We start from the raw sequence: 6,000 nt of genomic DNA on the forward strand, positions 1-6,000 counted from the left end.
GGGATTTTGCTCTCGTAGAGCTGAATAAGAGAGGAAAAATTACAAACTATGGCCCCATTAAAAACCTTTCTCCCCCTTTGGAAAGGAAAAGGGTGCCATAGGAAAAATGAAAAAGATTACATCGAGTTACACATAATATCGCCGAAGCTCATCCGCATTCCAAGATCTAGGAATGTCGTTGCCGTCCATATCCTTCAATCTGTAAGAACCGGGTCTTGACGAAGATACCACCAGAAAGGGTTCTTCCCACTTTAGCTGTAACTTACCTATTGTGCCTGGATTGGCCACTCTCCGAAGTACCAAATGCCCTGGCTTAATGTTTTTTAGCCGAACTTTTCTGTCACGCCATTTTGTTGTTTCGGCTTGGTATTTATTGATATTCTCCACAGCCTGAAGTCTGGTCCCTTGTATAGCATCTTTTGCCACAGAATAATCAGCTTCGTCCTCTACCGAAGCTACTGTTCTATTTGACCCTGCCTTAGCTTCTTCTGGGGTTATAGCTTCGTCACCAAACAATAACTTGAATGGTGTAAAACCTGTTGACCTTGATATTATTGTGTTGTGGCTCCACACCACTTTAATCAACTCATCTGGCCACTTTCCTCTGGGCTAATTGAAAATTAACTTCATTATTCCCGTCATTATAATGCCATTTGCTCTTTCGACAAGTCCATTTGACTCTGGATGTTTGACTGATGCAAAATGAATCTTCGTGCCAATCTGATCACAGAATTCCTTGAAAGCTTCGGCATCAAACTGTGTTCTATTGTCTACAGTGATAGCCTTCGGCACGCTGAAGCGACAAACAATGTTTTGCCAGAAGAATTTCTGGACTGTGACCGAAGTTTATGTGGCCAAAGGCTTCGCCTCAATTCACTTGGAAAAAATATTCTACCACCACCACGACATATTTTAAATTGCCTTGTGCTGGTGGAAGTGGGCCTAGCAAGTCGAGGCCCCATCTTTGCAACGACCAAGTGGGCTGTATTAACAGAGTGAGAGATGAAGGTTGCTTCTGGTCTCTTGCACATTTTTGACAGCCTTCACATTTTTGGACTAGCTCTGCTGCATCCGAAGCTGCCTTCGGCCAGTAAAATCCTTGTCGAAAAACTTTTCCCAGCAAGGGCCTAGACCCAATGTGAGATCTACACAGACCTGCGTGTATCTCTTTCATTAATTCAATACCTTCAGCTCTTGATAAACACTTGAGGAGTGGGGAACAGACTCCATGTTTATACAATTCCCCTTCTATTATCACATATGGTCTTGTCCTTGCCTCCATTTTCTTTTTATAAGCTTCATCACTTGAAAGACAATTGACTTGGAGGAAAGATATAATTTTAGTCCTCCAATCTTCACTGTGTACTGGAGAAATAGTAAGTACTGCTCTCTCCATGAGTTCAACCGAAGGTGCTTTTATTGTTTCAAAAAATACTTCCGAAGGTAAAGGGAGCCCCTGAGCCGCCGATTTGGCTAGCAAATCTGCATGCTCATTTTCACCTCTTGGAATATTCTTGACAGAAAAACCTTCGAAAGAAGCCTCCAACCTTCGAACTGTATCCAGATATCTTTCGAGCTTCGGATCTCTTGCCTTGCTACTTTTGTCCACATGGCCAGAAATAACTTGAGAGTCAGTCTTTAGGATGACCCTTCTTATTCCCATTGCCCTTAACTTCCGAAGCCCCAACAGAAGTGCTTCGTACTTGAAAGGGAAATGTGCCCTTGGGCCATTTCTAAGTATTTTGGTGATTTAGTGGCCAACACAAGTGCCTAAGTGTTAAATGGTGGACAAAGTACAAATAAAGTATAAAGGTATGTTTCTCAGACTTAGTACATTGTTTTAGAGACTAATGTATTGTGTCTAAGTGCTGGAAACAGGAAAAATCAAGTTGAAATTAAAGATGGCTTTGTTCAGCCAAAGTCAGCTCTGTCTTGGTGCACTGGACTGTCCGGTGGTGCACCGGACAGTGTCCGGTGCGCCAGGCTGGCTCAGGCGAACTTGCTGCTCTCGGGAAGTGATTAACGGCGTACGACTATAATTCACCGGACTGTCCAGTGTGCACCGGACTGTCCGGTGAGCCAACGGTCGGCCGCGCGATCCGCGTGAGACACGTGGCCGAGCCTACGGTCGGAAGGGGGCACCGGACTATCCGATGTGCACCGGACAGTGTCCGGTGCGCCAACGGCTCCCAAGTGCCAACGGTTGGCTTCGCCAAATAAGGAAGGAGATCCGCACCGGACTGTCCGGTGCGCCAGGCGACAGAAGGCAAGAATTGCCTTCCTAGAATGCACTCAACGGCTCCTAGCTGCCTTGGGGCTATAAAAGGGACCCCTAGGCGCATGGAGGAGTATACCAAGCATTCTCTAAGCATTCCTAAGCACCAAGACTTCAATTCCGCGCATTTGATTCTTTGTGATAGCAACTAGAGCTTCATTTGAGTTGTGAACTCGCCGGGTTGTGTTGTGAGCTCTTGTTGTGACTTGTGTGCGTATTGGTACTCTGATTTTGTTTCTTGTGTGCGTTGCTCATCCCTCCCTTACTCCGTGCTTCTTTGTGAACATCAAAGTGTAAGGGCGAGAGGCTCCAAGTTGTGGAGATTCCTCGCAAGTGGGATATAGTAAAGTGAAGGCAAAACACCATGGTATTCAAGTGGGTCTTTGGATCGCTTGAAAGGGGTTGATTGCAACCCTCGTCCGTTGGGACGCCACAACGTGGAGTAGGCAAGTGTTGACTTGGCCGAACCACGGGATAAACCACTGTGTCATCTCTGTGTTGACCTTTTTGTGGTCATCGTGTTGTGCAAGTTCTCCTCTCTAGCCACTTGGCTTAATTGTGATAACTCCTAATCAAGTTTTGTAGATTAAGTTTCAAGTGTTTTACAGGATCACCTATTCACCCCCCTCTAGGTGCTCTCAATTGGTATCGGAGCCGTTCTCTTCAAGAAAGGGACTAATCGCCCGAAGAGATGGATCCTAAGGGCAAGGGGATTGTGATCAATGATAAGGAGAAGGAGTCCTTCGTCAACGAGCCGAAAGATGACAAGCATACCGACTCGGGCTCGGGCCACAAACAAAAAGATGGAAAGAAGAAGAAGATGAGGCGCATCAAGGAGATCGTCTACTACGACGACAGCGACGAGTCCTCTTCTTCCCAAAAGGACGACGACAACGACTACGAGAAAAAGAAGACGATTAACTCAAACTTCTCTTTCGATTATTCTCGTATTCTGCATAGCTCGAATGCACATTTGCTTTCCATTCCTCTTGGCAAACCTCCTCACTTTGATGGGGAGGACTATGGATTTTGGAGTCACAAAATGCGTAGTCACTTGTTCTCTCTCCATCCAAGCATATGGGAGATAGTCGAGAATGGAATAAAATTTGATAGTACTGATAGTCCCATGTTCATTAATGAGCAAATTCACAAAAATGCACAAGCTACTACTGTTCTTCTAGCTTCTTTGTGCAGGGACGAATACCATAAAGTGAGCGGCTTGGATAACGCCAAGCAGATCTGGGATACCCTCAAGATCTCACATGAGGGGAACGATGTCACCATGCTCACCAAGATGGAGTTGGTGGAGGGAGAACTCGGGAGATTCGCGATGATAAGGGGGGAGGAGCCAACCCAAACGTACAACAGGCTCAAAACCCTCGTCAACAAGATAAGGAGCTATGGAAGCACGCGATGGACGGACCACGACGTTGTCCGCCTAATGCTAAGGTCCTTTACCATCCTTGATCCACATCTTGTGAACAATATTCGTGAGAATCTTAGGTACATGAAGATGATGCCCGAGGAGATCCTTGGAAAGTTCGTAAGCGGGCGGATGATGATCAAGGAGGCTAGATACGTCGACGATGCATTAAATGGTCCAATCCAAGAGCCTCAAACTATTGCTCTCAAGGCAACAAGGAGCAAGGAGGCACTACCTAGCAAGGTGGCGCAAGTTGAGGCGGCTGGGCTTAATGATGAAGAGATGGCCCTCATCATCAAGCGGTTCAAGACGACGCTAAAGGGTCGCAAGGAGCACCCCAACAAGAACAAGACGAAGGGGAAGTGCTCCTGCTTCAAATGTGGTAAGATTGGTCATTTTATCGCAAATTGTCCCGATAATGATAGTGACCAGGAAAAGAAGAGTGGAAAGTGGGAAAAGAAGAAGAACTACAAGAAGGCGAAGGGCGAGGCACATCTTGGAAAGGAGTGGGATTCAGATTGCTCCTCGTCCAACTCCGACAACGAAGGACTCGCCGCCACCGCCTTCAACAAGTCATCCCTCTTCCCCAATGAGCATCACACTTGCCTCATGGCAAGGGAAAAGAAGGTAAGCACTCGTAATACTAGTACTTATGCTTCTTCAAGTGAGGATGAGTCTAGTGATGATGATGGAATAGATTATTCATGTTTATTCAAGGGCCTAGATAGAACCAAGGTTGATAAAATCAATGAATTAATTGATGCCTTGAATGATAATAATAGGTTATTAGAAAAGCAAGAGGATCTTTTGTATGAAGAGCATGATAAATTTGTTAGTGCACAAAATTTTCTTGCTCTAGAAGTTAAAAGGAATGAAATGCTTTCTTGTGAACTATCTACTTGCCATGAAACCATTTCTACTCTAAAAGGCGTTAATGATGATTTAAATGCTAAACTAGTAGCAGCAAATAAATCTAACTCTTGTGTAGAACATGTTATAATTTGCAATAGGTGCAAAGATTTTAATGTTGATGCTTGTAGTGAACACCTAGCTTGCATTTCTAAATTAAATGATGAAGTGGCTAGTCTTAATGCTCAACTTAAGACTAGCAAGAGTGAATTTGACAAGCTAAAATTTGCAAGGGATGCCTACACGATTGGTAGACACCATGAAAGTCGCCTAGAGGGGGGGGGGGGGGGGTGAATAGGGCGAAACTAAAATTCTCAAAAATAATCACAACTACAAGCCGGGTTAGCGTTAGAAATATAATCGAGTCCGCGAGAGAGGGTGCAAAACAAATCGCAAGCGAGTAAGGAGTGTGACACGCGGATTTGTTTTACCGAGGTTCGGTTCTCGCAAACCTACTCCGCGTTGAGGTGGTCACAACGACCGGGTCTCTTTCAACCCTTTCCCTCTCTCAAACGGTCCCTCGGACCGAGTGAGCTTTCTCTTCTCAAATGCTTGGAACACAAAGGTCCCACAAGGACCACCACAAAGTTGGTGTCTCTTGCCTCAATTACAAATGAGTTTGATCGCAATGAAGAATCAAAGAAAGAAGAAAACAATCCAAGCGCAAGAGCTCGAAAGAACACAAGCAAATCTCTCTCTAATCACTAGGGTGTTGTGTGGAGTTTGGAGAGGATTTGATCACTTGGGTGTGTCTAGAATTGAATGCTAGAGCTCTTGTAAGTAGTTGGAGTGGGAAAACTTGGATGCAATGAATGGTGGGTGGTTGGGGGTATTTATAGCCCCAACCACCAAACTAGCCGTTTGGTGGGGCTGACTGTCGAATGGTGCACCGGACAGTCCGGTGCACACCGGACATGTCCGGTGCGCCAGCCACATCACCAAAGCCGTTGGGTTCTGACTGTTGGAGCTCTGTCTTCTGGGCCCTCCTGGATGTTCGGTGGCACACCGAACATGTACTGTAGAGTGTCCGGTGCGCCAGTATGGGCGTGCCTGACTTCTGCGCGCGCTGGCGCGCATTCAACGCGCTGCAGGTAGCCGTTGGCGTCGTAGTATCCGTTGCTTCGATGTCACACCGGACAGTCTGGTGTACACCGGACATGTCCGGTGAATTATAGCGAACTAGCCGTTGTGAATTCCCGAAGCTGGCGAGTTCCTGAGGCGCCATTCCTTGGAGCACCGGACACTGTCCGGTGTACACCGGACAGTCCGGTGAATTATAGCGGAGCGCCTCCGGATTTTCCCGAAGGTGACGAGTTCGACTTGGAGTCCTCTGGTGCACCGGACACTGTCCGGTGGCACATCGGACAGTCCGGTGCGCCTGACCAGAGGTGCC

Source organism: Zea mays, chromosome 10 (genome assembly GCF_902167145.1).
Source record: "Zea mays cultivar B73 chromosome 10, Zm-B73-REFERENCE-NAM-5.0, whole genome shotgun sequence".
Taxonomy (NCBI): Eukaryota; Viridiplantae; Streptophyta; class Magnoliopsida; order Poales; family Poaceae; genus Zea; species Zea mays.